This window comes from Oenanthe melanoleuca, chromosome 1A (genome assembly GCF_029582105.1).
Source record: "Oenanthe melanoleuca isolate GR-GAL-2019-014 chromosome 1A, OMel1.0, whole genome shotgun sequence".
Lineage (NCBI taxonomy): Eukaryota > Metazoa > Chordata > Aves > Passeriformes > Muscicapidae > Oenanthe > Oenanthe melanoleuca.
The window spans coordinates 19152307-19177567 of record NC_079334.1 but is presented as its reverse complement, the minus strand read 5'-3'; positions in this window follow the sequence as shown (position 1 = coordinate 19177567).

Below are 25261 nucleotides of genomic sequence, written 5' to 3'. Positions count from 1 at the left end.
TAAATCATAAGAAGCTGAGGAATATGTATTCTTGGCTCCAATAGAAGCCAACAATAAAGAGAAAATTCACAGCTGGAACTTCAAACCTCTGTTGCTTTCATTTTGCTCTGTACAAACTCATTGCACAAATGAGAAATTAGCCTCTCTAATTATGTGTGTAGATTGTGGCAAGAAAAACAAGAGCAGAAGCTAGACATCCAGCTTTTTATTTCTTGGACATGGGGAAACTTTATAGAAATACTCAAGCTAAATTTGACTCAGTCATACCAGTTGAAGGAAAAGCTTGGTCCTTATTTTGAGTTTTACTTTTCAGACATTGACTAATGTAATTTTGTTCAGCAGGATCTTCAACGTTAATATAGACACATGTGGAAAGGCTCTACTTTTTGGATACTTAGATAAAGATACCATTTTTTTACCACTTCTGGAAAGGTGTTAACATTTTTTCAGATGAACTTTTCAAATAAGCAGGCTTTTAGAAAAGAGTCTCTGCATACCTGGTGAATGTTAAAAACATCCTGCTAAAGCCTTTTGAGACAGCTTTTATACTTCCAAATCCATTACCAGCACTGTTGCATTATCATCCAATAGTATTCCCTGTTTTCTTCCTGCCTACCATTTTGTGACTGGACTCAGTTCACTCTGAATTCTCACCCATTACCAGAAGTTTTCCTCACTATGCTTCCCTTCCAGGAGACAGATTTTCTTTATGGGCTACATTTCTGCAAGGTATGAGATATTCTACAAACACATCCTTTTGCTGCACTGGAAATAGGTGCCATCGATTTGGCAACAGTGACTTGTGTTGCTGCATGACGAGGGAACACGTTTTTCCCAGTAGATCTTTTCCTCATCTTCCTGAGTTTTTTAACATGCAAATGGTCAGAACATAGCCAATATACTAAGAAGCAGAATAGTAACAAGAAAATGTTCCCATCTATGTGCTAATAAAGTTAAACAAAAATCCTGTGAAGATTTGCCAATATTTCTTGCAGATTTCTACCAATTTTCCTATCAATGTACAGCACCTTACCAAAAATTCAGCTATGCCCATTGCTCTTTAAATGAACTTAAAGATCTTCTATATGCAAGCTATATCAATATTTTATTTACTTCCATTGTTCACTGGGAGTTCTCCAACCTTAACTTCAGGGCTGGTATTAGGCAGGTTTGAGGGAGCATCAACACTGAACCTTCATATGGTTCCTGTTTACTGGAGAGCCAGAAGACACATTACATAATGTGTCCCAGATGTTAAGAAGGAGATGTCCACAGATGTAACAGATTTGATGCACTCTCTCTGTAAATGCACAGGGTTAAACTCTGAACCTACTTTGGTGTGTTTGCACAAGGTCACAGGTTTTAGAATGGCAATTAAGGTCCCAAATAACGCTAACTGCAATCATGTTACTCATAGTGGAAGAGGGAAGGATTTTCCAACATAAGCTGCATGCTTTGTAAGACACAGAAAAGAAAACATAAGGCAGGTTTGGCCTAGGTTGAGGACAATATGCCCCTACTGTGTAGACACTACTCGTACATGGGTGATATCACTGCTTCCAAATCTGATTTGAGTAGCTCTAAATGAATGACGAGCATAATCACTATGAGCTGGCAGCTAATTCAAACCAGTGGAATATGCATTTAGAGAGAGGCAGGACAATTACGTACCCTTGCATGGCATAACATAGTTTATGAACAGCTGGTAGATAATAACTTTTTAAAATAAACACTGTCTAAATGCACAATCCAGATCCCACACAGCTCTTTGAATCTCAGTGGCTGCTGTTTTATTTTCCCTGCCAGTTGCAGCTAGACACTCAGCAGGATGGCAACAAATTGACTGCTGGTTGCAATTAGAGAAGCAGAGTGAGGTGGCATCTCCATTAGTAGATGACCCTCTCTAGCTACTAAGTTTGTTTTAAACATCTCAGCAATAAGTGTGACACCTCCCAGAACATTACCAGGGCTCAGAGAGGCGGGAGGGATTTTTCTCTATGAATTAGTTTTCAGGTCTGAGTATGCTTCATCTAAGAGATTGTCCTTGTGGGCTGCAGGGTGATCTTTGCTCGTAAGCCCTGTGATTAAACTTTGTTTTGACATCTCCCCCCTGAACATCGTTTATCTGAGATGGAGGAATCCCTCAGTAGCACAGTTGATCAGGTGGACTTCTTACATTGGTTTGGATGGATAAGAGTTAAGTATCTGAAGCTCAGCCTCTTCTGTAGGTGTCAACACCAGCTAAACCCCTTAGCAGCACCAACTTTTGCTGTCAGACAGGACCTCACTTTTTGTGCTACAGAGAAGAGGATTTCTCAGTGTGATGGTGTGCCCAGCCTGAGACCTATTGTCTTTCCCAAGAAGTAGAGACAACAGGAACCATTAGTAAGAACTTACAGGGAAAAGGAGAAAACATGCCACATTAAATTAAATGGAATCCCACACCATTCCAGCTGCACAGAATTCAGGCCCTCGACTTTTTTTCCAAGCAGAGATATTAATAGCAAAGACCAGCATTTTTGATGCAACTCTTTTTATGTAGAACAATATAGAGTCTGCTCTCATAAACACAGTAGGACACAAACCACTGGAGGCAACTTTTCTTCTCACAGCAAATCTTTCCCAGCCAGCTCTCCAGCCTCTTGGGCTTCTCCCAGGACAGGCATCCACACAACTTGGCTGTGCTGCAGCTCTGCATCACTACATCTTTCCCACATGCTCTCTCCTTCATTCCCCACCTGAACTACATCTCATCTACCTACACATATTTCTTTTCCAAAATAATACCCAGACAAAGCCAGTCTTCCCACAATATTTAAATTCCTGAGGTGCCTTTGTTTTGTGTGGAAATGTGCTTAGCAGTCTATAGCAGTATATTCAGCAAAGGACAGCTTCCTGCAAGACATAATCCAGCTCACACTACACCACAGGCTGAGATGCTGCATTCAAGTCTTTTCCCTGACCTCTCTTATTAAGCATATTGCAATAACATATTTAGGCAATACTGAAACTACATGTCCTTAATGACTTACTAATACTGATGAAGTCTACCAAAGTCTTCTGCCATTTTTCTTTGAATTTGGCATTTGTTACATAACAGTTTTATTTGCAGAGATGCTGTTAGAGTCCTACACCTGTGACAAAGAAAAGTGGAAGTGTTGCATGAGGAAGAGAAAATGGAATATTTTCCCATGAATCAGTGTAGCACACATCCCCTGCCACATGGCAAGTGATTTCCCCTTCACCACCTCCTCCCAGCTATGGCCCAGCATACAGTCACAATAAAATCCTCTGCACCTCAGAGCAGAGAATATGAATAAGCCCCCTCTTCTTTTGTACGGGTTTATTTCTATTGGACACAAGACCAGGAGGCAATGGTCCTGTGTGCCTCTGAAAGGTAAATATGAATCACATAAAGTTGCAGCAGATCCCACCTATGCCTGAACAGTGGTAAGACAGCAAGATCTCACATCTTAGTTGCTTTGGCTCTGCAGCTGATGAAATCTGTTCTGGCAGTGGAATTGAGTCCTGTAATCCTTAGGCATTTTCTCTTGCCCTTTATAAGCCACCCACCATCCACAGATGTCCCTTGAAGGTAAACAACATAGCTTTGAAAAAAAGCAGGGGGAGATGAAAGAGGAAATATTAAAGCAGTTTGCAAAGTTCACAGGTAAAGTATTTTATCACACAAGTAGGAGTGTGGTGGGTCATTTGCTTTGTGCCTGTGACTGCAATGTCCCCGGGGAATCCCATTTTTATGTTATCGTCCTGCAGCAGGGCTTCTCCTCAGAGTCCCATAAAAAACAGCAGGAAGTTCCTTGCATTCCAGGGCCAGCAACAGTTAGGTCACAACAGAGCACTGATGCCCTGGCCAAAGGGTATTGGCAATGGGATGTGGGCAGAGATCCAGGTACTGCCTGTGCAGAACTTCATAGACTTCTATCCATTAGAGCAAAAGTAGTACAGGGATACAAGCTAGGCTGAGAGACTGAAGTCAGAAATATTCTTGCCCCTTGCTCACTGTCAGTGCCAAAAGATACAGCTAGACAATCTTACTTGCTTCATTTTCTGAGTGGTCTACCATGAAGTCCAAAACCACCCCTATAAATGCAACTGAGCCTTAACTGATACTTCTTCATGCTGGATCAGTCAGCATGGTCCCACTGCTCAGCTCCTTTCGAGGACAGTAGCATCCACAGACAACCTGTGAGAGCAGTTTCAGGAGTCTGGGAAGAGTCATAGTTTTTCTGGAATCTGGAATACTATATTTCCCTGAAAAGTGGTTAGAAAATGCAGCCAAGAAGTGGAAGGAAAGGATAGGATAATTTTTTTCTTTAAGACATCTATATCTTTAAAGCTTGGCTGAACATGAAGACTTCGGAAAGGTAGGACTTTTGGAGTAACAATGAGAGCCATTATATACTTTGAATATCAATATTTTCTATACCTCAGCTTGGGTATAAAGTGTAAGAGAAATGACAGGACAGCTAGGAGAGGCTGGCTTGGTCTCAGCACACTTCAAAGAAAGCATACAACCAGCTTGGATCTACACATACATCTCTCTAATCCACTTGAGTACTGGAATTCTGCCCCACTCTGCTAAAATATTACTTCAGTGCTCAGAGTAGAATCTGTATTGCATTTTGGAGCTATAAAAAGTAGTTAGGACTTGAATTTTGAGAAAGTGCTTCCTTATAAGTGCCTCCTTATAAGCTCAAGCAAAAGGGCAGAAATGATTTTATCAAGCTAAAGGCTGGGGATGTAAATCTGCTGTGAAAGGGAAAATGGAGAAAATAAAAGTTTTGTCTGAAAACGGGTCTCATTCCAACATAACCAATTCCATCCTGACCCAGCACCAGAAAGTGGTTTAATAAACCACAGCTGAAGTGGGAAGCAGAATTTTTCAGGTTTAAGGACATGCTGTCTCCATTCCATGAGGCTCAGGGAATTTGCATCAAGGTTTCAAGGGACAACCCTTTCCTCAGATCCCTTGCTCCAGCCCAGCACAGTTCATGCTACAAGACTAACAGTTAAGGGCAGATAACAAAATATGGGTTGATGTTGCAAGTGAAATAAGTTACAAGGTTATGCTCTTAATTTTACAGGCTACATCTGTATATAGGTCTATGCATCTTTCCAGAAATATCTGTGAATACATGGATGCATCATAGCCTTTCTCTCTCCTATGCATAATTTCAGGGGAGGGCCAAAAAAATATATCCTAAAAACCTAAATTTCTATTTTGCTTTTCACACTTTTTGAAAGGATATGTTCTGTTCTGGGGTAATCTCTCCTGATTCTGCTGTGACAAAGCAGCATTCCCAGACTCCAGGTCTTGTTGCAGTGTGGTACCTCTCAGCAGGTATTGTGGATGTGGAAGACACAAAGCTCTTGTTTACTCTGGATTCCTTTGCCCCCTTAGTCTCTCACAGACTGAGCAAATGGAGGAAAACACAACCTCTGCTGGAACAGAATGTCCTTGTAGAAACAACAGATCTTCGTTAAGCATTTGCTAATTAGGGCTATGCCAAGGAAACAAGGCCAGTTCTTTCTAATCTCCATAGAAACGCTCAGTCATGCTTCCTTCCTAACCCACTGCAAGCCTTACTGGCTGGTCCAGCCTTTATTAGCCAACACTGTCTGAAATATGCAGGGAGGATTAAAAAACATAAAAAATGTCTTAGCTGTTTTATTTATAGGCATAATTATCAAGAAATTCAATTGATCTTTCTACCTTTCCTGTTTATCACATATTACAATAGGTAACCTGTGATGGTAAAAGCTCTGAAATTTCTGGCAATCCACAGATGTGTGTATGCATTCCTAAAATATTTGACTAAAACTAGGACTAAAAGTTTCAACCATGGAAAGGCTCTCTATAGCAGATGTTAGTCTTTTTTTTGGTTAGAAAACTGGGTTATGTAATTATTTGTCAGATTGAGATATTTTTGCTTCTAAGATTCTCAGTATAAGCTAACTTGAAGTCTTAAATTGAATTTGAAGTGTTGCTTGCAATTTAACGGCTGGAAATCCAATAACAGCACAAAATAACTGCAAAGGCCACTCCACCATCTTCTTTTGGTTCAGTCTGGGAGCATCTGGGACCTCCTCACCTCTTGTCCCTGCAGCTGTTTGACAGTCTGTCATTTGCTTGTGGCAGACTTCTGCAAATTGCTTTGGATGCATGTGGCAGGATAAGGAGCTATTGGGTGTGCTCACTCCTGAGACTGCCTGTTCTCTGGAGAGTGCCTTCTTGCAGTGCATCCATGGGGATGTCTGCTCTCAGGACACAGCTAACCTGGCCTTGAGGAGACCTTCAGGTGTCAGGCACACTTACCATTAGGTCCTTTCCTCAAGGAAATACCATAGTGTTCAGGGTAGTAAATAATGCTGGCATTGTGCTTTAGAGCTCCCTGGCTTCCCTGTGCCATGGACACTGGGATTCTATTTCTTTATCTACACCAACAACTCCTGCACATTGCTCTAGGAGTCATGGTGTGATCACCAGGAGTGAGAAAGGTCTCTGCTGCCAGTCAAGACATCTCATTTGCCTTAAGCTCTAATGCAGAGAGGTTCTGCATACACTAGTGACTGCTCTGTGGCCAGTGTGTACTGCATTTCTCTCCCTTCATGCAAGTTCTTGGAAAAGAACTTGTGTGCCCTTGTTCTGAGTTCATTCATTCCTTACCTCCTTTTTTCCTTTTTGGGAATGGCTTTTTAGTTGGTCTGCCTCACAGTAGCAGTTTACTTAGCATCTGGGAGAAGTTCTAAAGAAAAAAAATCCATTCCAGGAAGCAAGACTTGTGTAAGGCATATGAGTTCCATATCTGCTCCCTGACTAGCATTTCAAATCCATCTTAATAACAAAGCAACTGCAGTCTATTTGCATTTTATAAAAACAAAATGTGAAATCCTAGCCTAATGCTTTGAAATCGAATCTAACAGCTCACAAATTCCATGTGTCATGCTAATCTGAAGGCTCTGCCTACTATAAACATTTCCGAATCCACAAATGCATTTCATGTTGCCTCTGCCACACTTCAGTGGAAGAAGAGAGGGAGAGAGAAAAATCTTCTCTGCAGCACTGAAAGTAATCAGCCTTACAGTAATCAGTCTTAATTGTAAACAAATCTTTATTGTAAAGATGTTTTTAAAAAGAAAAGGATAGACTAGAACTTTACGACATCAACAACAGGATTATCTGGCCATTGGATTTTTAAATTCTATTGTCTAGTTAAATTAGCCAGTTCCCTCCATCTTTCCAATGACAGATTTAGCCAATTAACATGACCAATAAATTTTATGTTGTGTAGATAAGTGTTTCCAAACCGATTAAACAATGTTTAGGAGGTAAGTGCAATTAGGCTACATCTCAGTCCTGATGGTATTTGTAATTAACTTGGAACTTCAACCTGAAAGACCACAGGCCAGATGCTTAGCAGAGCACAGCTGGCAGTAAGATAATTAAGTTACATCACATGATGCTGACTGCCACTTGGGTTTAATCCAGAACGTTAGCTTTATGCTAGAATTACTTTAATTATCTACTGTGAAAGAGTACAGCTCTCACTGGCTGCAGGTAAACCATGATATACAGCCTTAAGATCTAAATTTAACTAAATTCATCCAAAGTAGAGAGAAAGAGCACTGCCACTGAGTCAGACCAGAAGTCCAAGTCATCCCCTGCAGTGGCCAGGAGAGCAGTCAGCAGCAGATGACATCCCTGCCAGCTGGTTTCGGTGGGACTTCAGATTAAGGACAGGCTTATTTATGTAGAGATCTAGATGCCAAGGAATTGAAGGGCCAGTGTGTAGTGCATAGACAGAGTGAAACACAAACAGGGAGACTTTTGCTGCTTTGCCCTTTACATTTCCTCCAGGGATTTAAGATTAATTTTAATGAATAAGGTTATGATCACAGCTTAAAAGGCCATGAAACTGCAGAACTGGGTATTTCCACATTCAGTGGCCCATGGATGTCATTATCCTACGATTCTTGAGTGCCTTAAAACCTGTGAGCAACTCTGGGGAGACTAGAAAAGTTCATGCATATGGATAAGGCCCCAAAGAACACGAAAAGATGGCCACTTGTTTCTACAACAACAGAAGTTGTGGTGAACCATCATTTTCAATGGATACTTATCAAACTAAGTCTCGGCTGTGAACTTCATTATTCTTTAGACTATCAGCACTTCTTCCTTTCTCCCACAAGAGTTGTTGAGATGTGCAACTTAAGCACCAAAGAGATGAGAAACCAAGGAAAGGATAGGAAAAGACAGAAAGGTATGTATAGTACAACTGAAATTTTTTTTTGTCACTTGATTGTATTAATAGATCTGCTTACAAAATTTGGGATTAATCTTGTCCAGCTTTGTATAGCTAAGAATTATCCAAGTTTCTCTTATAAGCAGTAGAGAAAAGTAAGTACCCCAGAGGGCATTGTATCCCAGCTATCTCCAGTGGAATGGGGTGACTCACCCTCCACAGATGGATACATCTTGCTATGGAGAGATTTTAAACAGCCTGGGATGACCATAGCTCAGTTAGTGTGTCAAACCCCACCCAAAGAGACCAAAAACACGAGTCCTAAGGAACCAGGCAGTGGTTAAGTGAGTAGGAAACTGCAAAGGAAAACAGAGCCTTGCAATAAGTGACAGCTCACTTCCATCTATCTCCCCATTCATTTGCTTGTTCACAGCATTAAATTGCTGTTGAGACACAGCTTGGATCCTTCTTACCCTGTGTCAGCTGGGCAAGCTTTTGAGGTGAACAGGATTTTTTCAGATTAAGGATAAAGATAATACTAAGAATGCACATCTGTATTTCTTTCTGTGAGAAAAATAGGAATGGACAATCTTACTTAGTTTTTGCTATAACAAATGAATGTCATCACCCACTAAAACCTACCTACAACAGGATGAGTAAAAAGAATTTGCAGTCTTTGAGCCAAGCTTGGACTACGCTGTTCCTGGAAGCAAAAGTGGCTTCTTTCAAGATTAAAAGTGCATTTTACACCCTTCAGCTTAACACAGGAAATGGGAAAAAGGTTTTTGTAAAACAGCATCAGCCTTGGGCAATATGTGTGTTTGGAAGGTGATTGAGCATGTGCCTTTGCTGAGACCTTGCTTTCTTCTTACCCTGTTTACTCAGAGCAGCTTCATGTTTTCCTCTTCTTTTTATCCTAGCTCATTCTCATTTCTGCTTTCCCTCGTGTATTCCTGTTGTGTCAGACAATAAGATTATGATTCTTCCAGCCATTAAATTACTTGGAGTCTGTTCATTGTATATTCCTATTCTTCTTCCCTCCTTCTCATGATCTCATGCTCACATGTGAGTTTGGTCTCCAAATCTTTGGAACCATGAGGTCTGCACTTTCCCTTAATCATGCTCCTTATCATGTTGATTTCTTTTGAACATGTAATGGTGATGCAAGCTTCTCTTCAGGTCTCTTGCAGTAAGCTCCATTTGGACATCCATTCTTGAAAATTACTCTTTCTGTGATAGCTCAAATCCATCTGTGGCCTCTAAAGAAGACGAACCTTTTTTATTCCAATGCAATAAAACTGGTATTACAAAGCCCTAATGCAACTTCACTGATTTCACAGAATCACAGCAGGGAGGAATTTAAATCCCCTGAGTTTATGCTACTCCAGAGCACAGCTTGGTATAACTTGTTTATTGATTTGAAACCCTCTGATGTAAATTGTGAATCTGTACTTTATGTATTTCTCTTGAAAGAGTTTGCTCTACCACACTCTGAGTGTCTAAAAAAGCTCATTGTTTCAAAGGCAAAACTCACTAGTGACATTTTCATAGGGAAACGTCTTTCTAGACTAATTCAGTTTTATCTTTGTGATCTGAATAAGCTGATAGCAACCAAAGCTGGTTTTGGGCAATCCTCTGTTTTAGAAAGCTGTGTGAATGTAGGTGACAGATAGGTTGGCTTAGTCTTTCTAAAGTATTCATCGTCTCCTTTACTTGTACAGCTGACTTTCTGCAATAGCAAGGCTCTGGTGGTGAGCTCAGAAGCAACTTATTACCTGTGTTCTCAGGAATTTCTGTTGTGAAATATTACTTTGTGTGACCACAGAACTATTGCACTACAATGAAGTCTTAACAAGAAGTAAACATGCATCTAAGAAAAATTTCTTTCTCATACCTGTAGGTCTGAGTTATTCTGCCTTCAAACCTCAAGATTTACAGCCATGTTTCTGCTGTTCCTGTTTGAAGGCAGTGCCTAAAATGAGGCATGTGAGATGCAGAACAGCAACTTTCAGGTTGTTATCTATTGACAAGGATTAAGATGGATGCTTCATCTTAGAGACCCAGATAAGCTTAGCAGATATGCATGGATGGGCTCTGATAAGCAGGCAGTGACTAACCCTGGATTTCCCTGTGGTAGGATGACATCACCACTGCTCAGGGTGGAAGGATCCTACCAGCCCTGCTCTGCTTAGCCTGCTCTGCTGTAAAGATCTGATGCAATCACACTAATGCAAGACAGCCTTTGCAGCAGATCCAAGGCAGAATGTTGTTGGCTCACATTTTAGACAAAAAGCATACAAAGCAGAGAAATTTAGCAGAGCGATGCTTGTAGAACTGGCCAAGGGTGTCATTGCTCAGAGATATTAAAGGAAAGGGAATTTTGCTGTGCTTTATGGATTGGTATGAGCCTAACCCCAGGGTCCTGTCAGTGTTGCCTCCTGTGACTGGGAAAGGGGCTGCTGAGTGCAAAACCTCTACTCTGGTGGTCCCCACGCCCAGAGCATCACCAGCAGCTAAAGACCCAAACCCCAGGGACCTTCTCAAGCAAAACTCTGACGTGCTGTAGTGGCCACGAAAGCTGGCAATGACTTCTTATTGTTAAATGCTTTGGGACACCTCAAATATGAATGGAGCTATATAAAATTCATTTCTATTGTAAAGAAAACAGATGTCATGGATTAAGGCTACGTTCAGCTTTTGAGATGTGGACAACTGTCCAGTAGGGAATGAACAGAAAACTCAACCCATTTAACTTTGAGACAGAGATTTGTCTTCTCTTTCCCAGAAAACAAGTCCCCAGGGAATTTTAATCTATAAACCATGTATAGCATATCACCCAAACAATTTCTTTTGAGGTTTCAAAAACCCCTTGCTGATAATTATTGGTTATAGATGGTTTGAAAGAAAAATGTAGTTTTAATGCTGGGTTTAATTAAAATGCCTTTAATAACAGTCATGGGTTTTGCAGCACAAGTGCTAAAAGGCCAAATCCTGCTTTTGCAGTGAACTGAGTTCAGAAGAGCTAGATGAGCAAGCAATCCAAGCCAGATTTGGGCCAAACTTTACAAAACTGTTTTGCTTTTAATATGACAAAAGTCTGCTTTCCCAATAAGAACATTTTTCTGGAAAGGAGCAGATTTACTGTTTGAACTTTATCATTTCCTCTTCTACAAAACAATAGGGTACAAAAGGAACCTTTCCAATTTTTCACCCCTTTAATTAATAAGACATTCTTTGGTGTATGACAGGAAAAATATGTGATGAATGTACTTGATATGTTATGATTAATAATGGTCTAGGGAGGTTTTAGAGACATGAGACGCCCCATAAACACAGAATTAATACCAAAGTGAACATTTTTATAATGTCCATTTTGGCACTCTCCCTGAGCTAAGATGTTAGTAGCTTTATATATCATTTAATTAATGCTTTAAAAAAATAAAATGCAAACAGCTCTTTTCAAACCATAACAATTCATTGTATGAGTTATGTGGGTTTGAACTGGCAGAGTTAGTCAAAACATTCCTAGTGCCACTTTATTTCCATAAACCATTTGTATTGTAAATTTTACTAGAAATTTCTGTGCCAGGTTGGAAGGGTTCAGGCAGAAGGCACCTTGAATATAGAGGCTGAATGTAGCCTGCTTATCAAAATTATTTAACAATGTAATTAGAAATAATTAGAGAAAGAGAGGGAAACTACACTAGAGGTATCTCTTACTTAGAGTCTGCAATATCTCTATTTAGGTCCAAAAACACTGGCCCTGACTAACCTTTCACACTGGTGAAAATTACAAATAACTAACAGTGTAAATTTTAGAAAATAGTAGAGAAATAAAGGGATCTTTTGGTCCACTGTCCATCTCTTGCATTGAAAATGATGTAGGTAGTTATCTTCCACTTGGCTGTCACTTGAGAGAGTCACTTGTTTGAAACCCTGAGCTGGCCATGGAGCTGAGCTGAGGAGTGCTAATAGACAAGGACAAAATGCTCTATATGCTACAGGCCCATGGTTTCTGAATACCCAGGCCTAAAGACCATGGTTATAAAAAAAGACACTCAGCAACACTCCCCAGCCTCTGAAGGAAAGAATGGAAAGGAAGGAAATGGGAAGTTCATACTGAAAGCAATCACAGGAGTGATGGCACTGTTAGAGAAAGCTAGCCCACTTACTAGATCAGGGAAAATTAAGGGATAACTCAAACGTCCAGGTTGTCCCTGAAAAAAGGGAAAACAGAATATATAGCTGAGGATCTTAAATCACCTTTAACCAAAAATCTAAGATGCTTTGTCAAGGAGAGAACAGGAATATTGAAGTGCTTGTGAGGAAAAAATGTATTTTTAGACAAACCTGAGATGGAGTAACATTATATGCTGTACTATAAGAGACCATAAAGGAGTAAGCCATCACAAAGCATGGATAAAACCATTTGGAGTACATGCACTGTCTGTTATGCTATGCCAAAATATAGGATGAAAAATAAATATTAATATTAAGGATAAGGTCCAGATTTTCCTGAATATGATGGGAGACAATTTTCTTTATCAACTAAGATAAAGTTCATTGAAGAAGAAGGCACCCTTAATTACACTTTGTTTTTATAAGTGATAAGAAATAAAAACTTGTTTCAAGTGGGTCGTGGGTTGATTCAGTTTAAGTACAATTTAACTGTAAACAAAGGCAGTTTTGTAATTAAGATTTTAGATTTCAAATAGATAAAGGCTCAGAAATGAAGGTACTTAATTAGTGAGCTATCCAACAGAAATCAAGGACCTGAGTGCAGAGGAAACATAGAATTACTCAAAGTCAAAGGGATGAAGCCTATCTGGACTCTGTATCATAAGCAAAGGAAAAATCTTTGTAAACTTGTGGGGAAGCACTCTGGACAGAAAGTAGTAAATACCCACATTGAAGAATATATTGAAGTTTTTAAAAAAGTCTTCTCAGGATGAGAAGCAAAATGAGCTACATTAAACATCAGGAAACACAGAGGTAAAGTGGGAATCAGTGAAATCAATCTGAATTACACCTTGGAGAAAAAACCAACTTGAGACAACAAGCAAAGAGCTGTTTAACTATATGTATAATAGTGAAGAAAAAGTAAGCCCCACTGCAGTGACGATGGTAGAGAAATCAATGGTAATTCAGGTAAAGTTTCAAAATTCTGCCGTTTTAAAAATAGAAACAGTGAAATAGAGTAGGGTGGGTAATGGAAGTGAGAGCCTCAAGCTGAAAATACACAGAGCTGAAGTTGAAGCTCTCCTGTAACTCTGTAACTCCTGTAACTGTGAAAGAGTTGGCACAAGAAATTGAGGATTGAGTATTAATTTTTGTATTGGTTACACTGGATTGGCATCGTGCATTATAGCTGAGCATAGCTAATGCAATCCTTGTGCAAAGATGGCAACAGCCCACTGACAACTAATCTTCAATAGAATATAAAATATAGCCACAAGTTTTGAAAGAAAGTGTAAGTTTGAGGGAAATGAAAATCAATATAAAATGGAGCATGGCTTTAACAAAACTGAATCATGCAAGAATAAGCAAGTATATTTCTTAGATAATAAAAACACTTTCATAGACAAAGGAAACGCAGCATTTAATCTGAATTTCAGGTAAAGATATGAAGACATGGGGGAAAGGTTACATTGTGTGTAGAAGCTGAGAATTAGTACAATAACTATAAGGTCAACAGGGAACTGCCTAAAGGACACCTCACAACAGCTTCTGTTGAAAGGGAGATTATCAGGTGGGAGGAAATCTGTTGTTTGATGGATTAACCTTAGGACATATTCACTTAATAGTTTCATTAGTGGCCTTGGCAAGAAAAAAGTAGCAAATGAAAGATATTTCCTGATGACATAAAACTGGAAAGCATTGAAAGAATTGGAAAGAAAGAAAGAGATAACCTTGGGGACTGGTGCATTGGAAGTGAGATCATGTGTAACAGAACTGAGAGCAACGCCCTTGCACGGAGGGAGCAAAGACACAGGTCTGCCTCCATCTGTCTGGCTGGTTTGAACCTCCAGAAACAGGGAGTGCTCTTTTTTCCTGCTCACCTATTATCAAAGGAGAAGCACTGAAACTGAAAATAATTAAATAGGGGCTTCTCAAAAGGGTGGAGAGACTACTTCCTGAGCAAATATAACAGGGCTCATTTAGGTCATCAAGGTGAAGCTTGAGAAGAGGTAGAGTTGTTTCCACTAAGCACACTGTGGGTGTAGAGAGGAAACCAGAGAATAAGAGCTATTTGAGCTAACAGACAGTTCTGGCACAAGAGCTGTGTACACTTCCTACACAGAAATGTAAATTTTTGGAGCAGTGTCCCACTAGCTGTACTTGAAGGAAAAAACCTCACTAGCTTGTTATGAATCAGTTTATGCAATGAACTCTACTTCCACCAGCTGCCTGATGTATCTGGGCTGAAGGCTCACAGCCTGCAGGAGCTCTTCCCCTCCTACTCTCCAGAGCTGCAGCCACACACATCTTCACAGCTGAGGTTTGCTTGCAGTTTTTTTCTGACAAATTCAATGTAACTCATGCATTTTATGGTCCATCACCAAAAATATTTGGACACTTTGGAAATGCTGGCTTTGAAAGGAAGGTGGGAGACCTGCAGAGTGCTGGTTCCACACTTTTGACAGTATTAGCCTCACCACAGGGATTTTAAGAGTTAATCAAACTCAGAAACACTGAATTTGAAAAAAGGAGCAGGGAGGGTGTGGGGTTGGAGAGAAGAATTGTCAAAAGAAGGCAAGTTAGAGTAAGACCTTACTGAGCCCTGTCCTTTCAAATTTCCTGTGCTTGACACATCATCAGGATGATGTCAAAGTGACTTAACCAAGTATGACACTTCATTCCAATGATGTGGCCAAGCAGAGGAAATTTGGAAGGATGTGGCTTATGGTACTGAAAACAATCATTTAGAGAAATGCATGACTGCTGTTTTTCAATTTAAATGAATTTCAAACTCTTTCTCCTCTCTCTTGAGCACATTGCACATAAACATATTGCACCACTTGGAGTATTTGCATTGCTGCTGAGCTTGCCAGAGGTTGTTAAAATGGCTTTACTGTGATTAAAAAGGGAGCCCCTAGTTCTAATGTGGCAACTTCATCACTCTTGGTGTTGTGTACTACAGTATTTATGGCACTGCATGGGAAACAGCTGAAGACACAAATTTGAATTCTTTTGTTATTGTTGTGTTATACTTTTGATACTAACTACTTTGAGAGGCAGCATGACAATATGATGCAACATTTTCCAGAGCACTGAATTTCCTCAGAAGCATCACTTTCAAAAGAAAGCTCATTTTCAAAAATGCTTTAGCCATGATTAGGCTTCAATAACATGAGTCACAGTTACAGCAGTGTCTCAGTTCCAATAGCACATCTCAAAACTCTAGCTGTTCTCTCATGGGTAATAGGAGAGAGAAGTATACCTGTTATTTGGGGATAATTAGCTCAAATCTGGGTGTAGTAAAGTAATTTCTAGGAACAGAGGGACTGTTACATCAAAAAAGAATCTCAAACAACACCTTATATATCATCAGAAGGAACTGATTAGATTTCATCTGCTCCTGAGAAAGGGGCCAGATAGATTTTTAATGTTAAGGGATAAATTAAAATAAAACAAAGACAAACATTTATTTTGAAGGTGGAAAAAAAGAAAGAAAGAAATGCCCCCAAAAATCAAATTCTTATGTGTCTCAGTCACTAAAATACACTGTAACCTTAGCTGTTAATGAGGTTGGAGGACAAACATAGCTTCAGTACCTACACTCTTCTTAGTTAGAAACAGATAGTTTTTATTTAAAGAATGTGAATCTTTTCTTTTCTGTGGCCACTCTTTGTTAGATGCTGGTTTGCAGTTTCAGCTTGCACTGCTGGTTTAAGCAAGCAAAGCTTTATCTTAAATATGGTACATGATATTTTCTGGCAAGTCTTAAATCCTTGAATTCATCTTATCTCTATGGTGACAAGCCTACATTTGGAATAAAGTATCACAGCTTTTCAGAGTAGAGGCTATTTCAGATAAGAGCTGATGCCTTTGATTTATGGCAGTTCTCAGCTCGTATGGTTTGAAAAAGAGGAATGCCTGATTATTGGTTACCAACTGCTTTTTCAGGAATAACTAGCAAAAAACTCCAACTGTAGCTATAAGATGTGACTCAAAGTGCTGCTAATTTACATAAAAAGAGGGGTCACTGCTAGAGCCAAATGGACACACATTTGCTGTCTGTGTTTGAGGTAAACTCCTTGATGAGAGGAAGAAGAGAAAAGAAACAACACAGACCAATCTAGAACTATGAAGGAAAAGATGATTTACATGTAATGACTTTTACAGGTATCATTTGTAATTGTCTGCCTTGTGTATGCTCACTCTCACATGACAATGGCCAAGAGCTGTTGGCCCATTTATCTTTCTATCAAAAAGGGGGTGATGCTCAATTCCCATCTGTTAAAGGAACAACTGCTTAACAGAGTGATGTTTCTTTCTGAGAGCACAGCCCTTTTCTGGTGGCAAGACCATTCCATCTTTTCACCAGCCAGGTATCAACAGGCTTGCAATGCTTCCCTGCCATCAGCAAAGCATCACACTGAAATGTTGAAATATGGATTTTTGTGTTCAGGTAACATTGAAACTGACTGCAGGAAGTCTTTGAGCAGATCTGAGGTAAGGTCTGGTGTTTTATAGGGATCAGGATGACAGTGAAAGTAGGAAGGGTTCTGCTAACATGGAACATACAGTTCTCTTCTTTTTTAGTGAGTGTAATGATATTATTTTGCAGTAATATTTTGCCAGGTAATTCTTTCCAAACCCCATCAACAATTCTTTCATAAAGATGCTATAGGAGATTGAGATGATGACACAATGTCTTTTAAAAATAATCTGTGAGGGCAGATATTAACAGTTTTCCAAGCTTTTTCACTTCTGAACTCAGCTGTGCTGCTAGTTCAGTCATAAAAACCCAGTGGAAACTATGTACAACACGTTTGGTTTCAATTGTCTGTTGATTTCTCCCAATTTATATATACCAGATCTTTGCCAGAGAGAGATATTTTTTTTTTACTACCAGTTGATGCCTTACACTAACTCCTTTCAGTTTGTGTCAAATTTTAACTTCTGTTGGTTTTAGCCTTGTTAAAAAGAGGAAGAAAAATGTTCCAAAATCAGGTCCCCTAGACCTCCTTGATCTTATCTGACATTTTCATAGGAGTACTTTTCTAGGTCTCACCATCTCATTATTCAGGAACAAAGATTTACAGCATCAACTTTTTTTGCAAATACGTCAAAGTGGAAACTAGCACTTCAGGCCGCTTAAAACATTACAAGAAATATGATGTTGGGAAAGAGCTGGAGGAGGAGAGGTAATAACAGCAGTCATGTAATTCCCTGGTGAAAAACTGTTTCCTTCAAGAAGCAATATCTTTTGTCTTTGCATGGAACTTGATGTTGGATGAGATATTTTAAAGCAATTCCAAAGTTGTACCTCAAAGGGAACTGACCAGACAGAAACATGTGATTTTGAAATGCTGCTGAGCTGAAAGGAAAGACAAGACCAGCACATCTGTGGATGCACAGTATCTGCTGTGTACTCCTCTTTTGTTACTTGTTTTAGTCTGACACAGCCAAGGAAGGATGCATGCAGCTACTGGGTGACACAAAACTAAACTTCCAACATAAAACTATTGTCCTCAATCCTACTTCTTTTAAAGACGCCCAGAAAACAATACTTTTCCAGTGAAATAGATTTAAACAGAAACATACAAAGAATTATTTTCATAGTTTGTAGAAAGTTATATGCCTGCAACCACAGTGCATAGTGGCTGTACTCACCTCAGATAACCCTCAGACCAAAAGGTGACATCCTGGTAAAATAAAGTTTCTTTTGCTGGATGCCTCCTCTGAATTCCTCTGCTTTTCTTCTTTGCCCTGTGTTTACTTCCTACTTGTCTCATTTCTTACCTGCTGTTATTCAAATGACTATTTTGAATGCTTTTTGGCCTTGCTCCTCATACACAGCCATTGGTGTCATAAACAGAGGGATTCTCATGTTTGCATTCAAAGCCACTTCTTGGGCTGCCACTGCATTTTTAAACCATGACAATCTTCTACAAACACTGTGAGAACTATTCTTCATATAAGCACTTTATCAAACCAGAGTTTCTTATATTGTCTTAGCTTTCCACAGCTGTCATGGGAGACATAAATCACTCAGAAAACAGGTTTGTAGCAAGATTCACAATGCCTCCTTTTTTCTCTTTTCTTTATCAGTCTTTGGGCCTCTGGGCTCACCGTTATACAGGAACCTATTTCAATCCTCACATTTGTGTTTGCAAACCACCAGCTCTACAGAGAGCAAAAGAAGCTGCCATTCATAAATACAGTTTGCAGGCTGGGAAAGAAGTCATCAAAGATATCCAATGGTTATACCCCTCATTAAAGGCCCAGTGAGGTCAGTAAAAACCCTTCCTTTGGATCTGTTGGGCACTGAACAAAACCAGCACCCATGGAGGAATATTTAAATGGGATTTAAAAACCTCCCTCTAAAACATGTGAATTCCTCATCTCTTTGTTGACTTTGAGCTTACCACTGCTCTTCTGCTGCTGCTTTGACCTCACTAAGGCTATCCCATTCCCTTTCAGACACTGAACTGAGCTATGTGCCAAAGCTTTCTAAACTGTCTCCCATTTTTCCTGGGAGCAGCAATTTCCACAAGATACGGTTTTGCTTAGTGCCTTGCATGACTGGGGATGGAACAAATAAGGAATTCTGTGAGCTTTTTTCTATTAAGCCCTAATCCACAAAGATACATCTATTATCTTTATATTATCAGCCCTCTCCTTTTGATAGCAAATTAATGATGACAGGTATTCTTTTTCTGCAGGTCAAATGGCCTAGATAATGCTTCAAATGATCTATCCACTAAAAAGAAAGTGCTGGCAGAGATCATTGTTACAGGTGAATCATAGGAATGGCAAATTTGATCCAGTCACTGCTGTAAGTAATTACTACAGCAAGATTTCAGACGCCATGCAAGAGTGCTGAGGTGCTGGTTGGACTGCTGTTGTAAGGAAGGTGGGAAATGAAATCAGACTAATCTGTTTTACATCAAAAAGGAATATTAGCTGATAGGAAACATCAAGATAATCCCTGTACTGTATGTAATGTCAGCCTGGACACTAGCTGCACAATAAGGGATACTTCAGCCTTTTAAACTCAAATTGTTCCAATGTGCAGAGGGGACAGACATCCTGTCTGGGAGAGAATCCAGGGCAAAGCTGGAGGGATAAACTTTCTGCCCTTCTCTCCCTTCTTATCTCAGTAAAAAAAGCCCTCAGGGAGTTGACCAGGGTAAGTTTTCTTGAGCTACATAAGAGATGTAGAGGTCAGTAAAGAGAAGGCAATCTGGAGGGATGCCATGAGATGGGTGTCCAGTGTTCCGTGTAGGAGAGCCACGCACTCGGGATGAAGAGCAGGATTTGGTTGTGAGCATCTTAATTCAGAGAAATTTGAGTTGAAGGAGACTTTCTAGACCACATAAAGCAGAAAAAGGGATTATGGCATGGTTTGTTGTGTTCCCTCATGCCACTGCCACTGCCTCTCTTGGTTGAGCCAGTGGCAGAGTGTATTACTCAGCAGAGTGTGGTGCCAGCAGCACAACTCGCTGTGCAAACTTGCTTCTCCCAAATCAATGTTTTCTCCCTGGAGTAGATAGACACATATACAGAGAAGAAGTGAAGAGCTCTGCACTGAAGAAACCATAATCACCAACTCCAAGAGATTCCCCTGTAGTTATACTTCTATAGTTACAGCCCTATAGTGGAATTTATAGAAAGTGCAGCACCCTGATGCTAACCTCTTTTGCCTGTGAGGAACAAAGACCTGACAAGCAAAGCCTACTGCTTGTGTTTGGCCAGCTTGAACCAAATCACAGGGAAGTGCCCATCTTTGCTGGTGATTCCTGACTTTGGCTCTTTGACTTCACAAAATAAAGCTGCTTTTCTTTCAAAAGATAGGCAAAAATCCTGCTTGCTTTTTAACCTTGATCCTGGCAGATATTTAATCTGTGTTCATGTGGGAAAGAGGTACAGCTCCAGCCTCTGCCTGGGGACATTACTGTGCATCCTACCCACCTCCCTGGGTGAACACTCCTACCATGCAATCATCAAATGTAAGGCTCTGCCAGCCCCTCTTCTCAGACCTCTCTTATTTTACTTAACTATTTCAACAGTGGCTGGGCACAGGAGGAGGTTCCCTATCCCACCATGGTGTTACAGCTCCAATGGATGAGGAGAAGAGGGATTTCCAATCCCCCACCCAAGTAAATTCCTCAAAAAACACCAAAACTACATTAGAGAGGAGGAGAAGTTGCCTCTAATCCACTAAACCCAGAATTTCTCTACATGAAGTTGAACTTTTATGTCCCACACTGGCATGTATACACAAAGGACATTGTGATTGCTCCAGCTCAAATGCAGATTAGAGCCTCTGTCTGGGAGATGAGAGGTGCAGGGCCAAATATCATCTGGAGGGACTTGGATGTGCCTTACTAAGACCTGGTATCTCCTCCTGGTAAACTGTTGATGAACAAGTTCAGAAATCTGTTCCTCTAAAAAAGCAGGTAAATGTTAGGGTAGGGAAAGCATGGTTTTACAACAGCCACAAACGGCATTTTTTAGCTTATTGTAAAGATAAATGTTTTCCTTATATCTTCATGGCAAGATGGAATGCTTTCATAAACATTCATAAGCATAATAAGCCACTGCAGGAATATATTTGAAAATTGTACTTCCCTCTTCTGCCTAATTTTCCAGATTAACAGTTTATGCTATACCAGGCTTCTGAGAGGCTGGTAACATTGATGCCTTGTGGCCATGACAGCCATCAACTGTCTTCCCAAAGCTTATTAGTAAAATATTAACAACATCACATACTGTGTGTATCAAAGGGAAATTCAATTTGACAAGTCTACTTAAAAATAAATAAAGCTTCCACTTTTACACATTGCCCACACAGACTAGAAACTCCTTCAGATTTTTGTGCAAGTATATATGAATTATTCAAGAAGATGAGCAAAGTGTGATGTTCTCTGGTCCTTCTCTCAGGAAGCTTTAAATATGAAAATTCACTTGCTTTCTGAGAGTCACTTGCTTGCTTTTTTTTTTTTTTTTTTTTTTTTTGTGAACCACACTTCTTGCAAAGGGAAATCATAGCAATGTGTAGGCAGTCTCAAGAATGAACAAGTGATATGAAATGTCTTTGTAGCTTGAAATACCACTATTGGGCAAAGGAGCTTTTTTCCATATGCCACTGCAAACAGCAATTAGTTCAAGTAGAAAAGATTAGACCAGGTGCAAGTTTTGAAATGACTTTTGGTGGGAGGAGGGAAAGGTCTCTCTTTTGTCAAGTGTCTGTGTTAATTCATCAGGCATCTGAGGAATTTAGGGATATTCAGCCTTTTGTGCTTAGCCAACCCCAGATGACCTCGGTGGTCTGGACGGAGGCACAGCGCTTACTGACGGCTGTCAGTCCGCTGGAGTGAAAGGGCACAGAAGCAAGAGGCACTTGATATGTTTATCTTCCACACAACAGCTATTTTGCAGGGGCTTTGTTGGAGAACTCATTTTATAAAAAAAGGCAGAATAAGCCCCTCCAGTGTGGGAACCCATGGGCAAGCTCAGTTTGAGGGTCCGAGACAGGCAGCTGGCAGATGAGGTGGCTGCAGCCGTTCCCTCCAGCCTTGCAAAGCTAGAGGTAACCTTCAGAAAATGACAAAGAAAGGGGGCTAACACAACAATGTGTGTCCCTGAGATAAAAGATACTCTCAAAACTTCAAAACCCTCCTTAAAAGACTGGATTAACTTCTTCTAATCCTCTGAATCATGGGTAGATATGAGTTCAAAGGACTAATGTAATTTTATTATTACATTTAATCAAATGTTTAAGTTAAGAAATAGGAACTGAGCTAAGGGCAACCTTCCCTTATCAGCTTCCAAAGTCTGAAAGCAGGAATGAATTAATTAAGTAAATGTAAGAAGCTTAGGGGTATAACCCACAGCAGCAGCTGAGTCAGCTTGACCACCGGCCAGTTATTGGGGTGAGATGTGCAGCTCAAGTACTACCAGATGATTCAATTCACATATCTTGGCAGAAGCAGATAAGCCTAAAGGGATGCCCAGAGGGAAATAGTGTCATAAATTGGCAAAGCAGAGAGTAATTCACCACCTTAAACAAAATGCTGTCATCCAGGAAGTTGTGCATTCAATCCATGCAGCAGAGTAGTCTGCCTTACCAGACAAAAGCACATTTTGCAGGTTGGCTCTTTATTTAAGGAGAAATTAGTTTTACCAGGTCTGGGCATATTTTATGCAACTGGCTTACATCAGATCATGTACTCCAACCTTTCATTTTCAGGAGATTCAGCCAAATATCAGTGTCAAATAGGATCACATTGGTCGTGATGAGAGAGTTACAAGTACAGAGTGTGTATTCTTGCCCTTTTCTTTAGCTTCCCGCAGACAAAGACTCCTTCACAAGTGCAAGAATAAAGTAAAATTTTTTTAAAGATTAAACATTTGTTTGTGTTGTGAATCAGGAAACCATAAGCTCCACTATCAAAATGTATGCCCAAATGACATATGACTAAAGACTTTCCTTATATCAATTAGCTATGGATGAGATGTGTCTAATTGCAATAGGTTTCATTTAAGCACAGTCAAATCAGTGCAGTTTAACAAAGGAAATTCTGTTCTAACAGAAAAGGTTTCAGCACAAGCATTTTTCCTTAGATGGCAGATAGTGCTTGTCAGAGGAGGACACTTAAGTGCATATATAAATTATCTTAAAAATCAGAGTACATTACTGAATATTTTCAATCAGTGGGAACCTGAAGAAAGCTTGAAAAAAGGAAAAGTTGAATATAATTTTAATAAATCCTTCCAGAAGTTGGGGATTTCTTCTGTTTGCTAGAAAATTAAGGCCACAGGACATCTAAGGAGAACAGAGAAGGAGCCTTGTTCTGAGCCTTGTTCTCCTGCCTTTCAACTGTCTAAATTTGGCAACAGCACAGAAAAGTCATGAACAACAACAACCTCAAACCAAGCCAACCAGCAGCTCAATATCCATGAATAGAAGGCACTGGCAGTATGCTGTCTCTATGAAATCATGCTACCCAGATCCAGCACAAGACCAAGAGCTAGGAATTTAGGATGCAAGGTAGAGTTTTCCTCTGCTTCAAGCCCACACCTTGAACACAAAACCCAAATAACTTGTGGGTTTCCAGCTTTTGCATTCTTCCACAGTTCTTTTTTTCTGCATACATTAGTATGAGTGCACAGCCCATGAGTGTTAATGCTCCCTCTGATTTCATCCTTCCACAAATATAGTTCCTGCAGAAAATCAGGCTGTTGGCTGCACAGCTCTCAGGCATTGCCATGGCAATGGACCGTGATGTCAGAGACATGGGATTAGGAGCTCCCTGTATCACTGAGCTAAGGGAGAACCCTGGCTGGGAAGGAGAAAACTCCCATCTCAATGCTTTCAACAATAGAAACAGCAATTTCAAAACCAGCTAGTGAATAACAGTCAGTAGTAAACTATGCAGAAATGACCAGAAAATCAGTGTCAAAAATTTGTTGATTTAAGAGAATCCCAAAATAATTGGCATGGCAGTAAATAAGTAAAATCAATGGAGCAAAGCCAGTGTTGTGTTGGCAGTAACTGACACTAGAATAAAGATAATTTTGCCATTTTACCAAGGAAAGCAAAATACAATGGCAGAAAATACAGCATCTTTCATTCAATTATACAATGAGAATTTTCAGCTCCACTGGCAGAAAGCTGAGAGCAATTTTAGACAGATTAGTCCCTTAGATTAAAAGTTCACAGTAGAAAAGACAATGTAGGAACTGCATGTGTGAATGTCCCTTAATATAATCAGATACCTCAGCTTATATGTGTGGGAACACTGCAAAACTGCAAGCAGCAACAGGGGACCTGACATCCAAAGGCCACTCCCAGTGATTACTGCAGAAAAGGAACAGCTGTCAAGAGCTGAGCCAGCTCCCAGCCTTTGGGGGCTGAGGCAGGACCCTCCCCACCCCTGCAGCACAGCTCTCCACAGTGCTGGCAACGAGCACTGCTGCTCTCAGCCAGCCCACAGACCTCCTTCTTGGCCTGGGGAAATCAGAAAATGAATGAAGTAAAATGAAAAATGGGGAAACAGCTACAGAGAAGGAAAGAGTGCAGAGGCCCAGAGCAAAAGTTGAAACTGGGTCATGTTTTATATGAGGGTGGTTTGCAACAAAATGAGCTGGTCCCTTCTCTAACCTTGAGAAGAGGAACTGGGAGCAAAACACCCTGGTTCTCCTCTCCTGCCTGGGTGGCCTTGCTGCTTCTTGGATCTGCTATTGCAATGGCTCACCTGTGTGCCTACCTGCAAGATCAGGGTGCCTGTGTATCAGGAGAGCTCCATTTGCTTCCTGGGCAGGAAGCCTTGATGACTCATCTGTTGGACAGGGACGACGTGATAAGATGAAGGACCTCGAGCAATGCATTTCAATGGAAAATTAAATAAACTGGAACATACACACACCCATCATGATTTCAAAGGTAACTTTAAAAAAAAAAACAGTGCAAGAGTCACTATCTTTTCAGTGCTGTGCTGTGATTTAAGACATGTCTGCACCCAGCAGGGAGTACTGAGACACCTATTTCCAGAGCTGAATGCTATATAATTACAACTGGCCTTGCTTCAAAAAAGGGTGCAGCCCCACACAAAGCCATCTATATTGCAGCTGGGACAGCAGCCAGTACCTTCATGTGTCCCTATGTTGCTCTGTGGACACAGATCAGAGTTTCAGAGGTTGACCAGGGCTCTGTGCTCTGCTTTGTGGGGTGGACCTGCCTGATGAAAGACTTCTGAAACCACTGTTAAATATCTGTGCATTTGGAATGAAAACTCTATGTCACTTAACTAAATTCCAAGTAG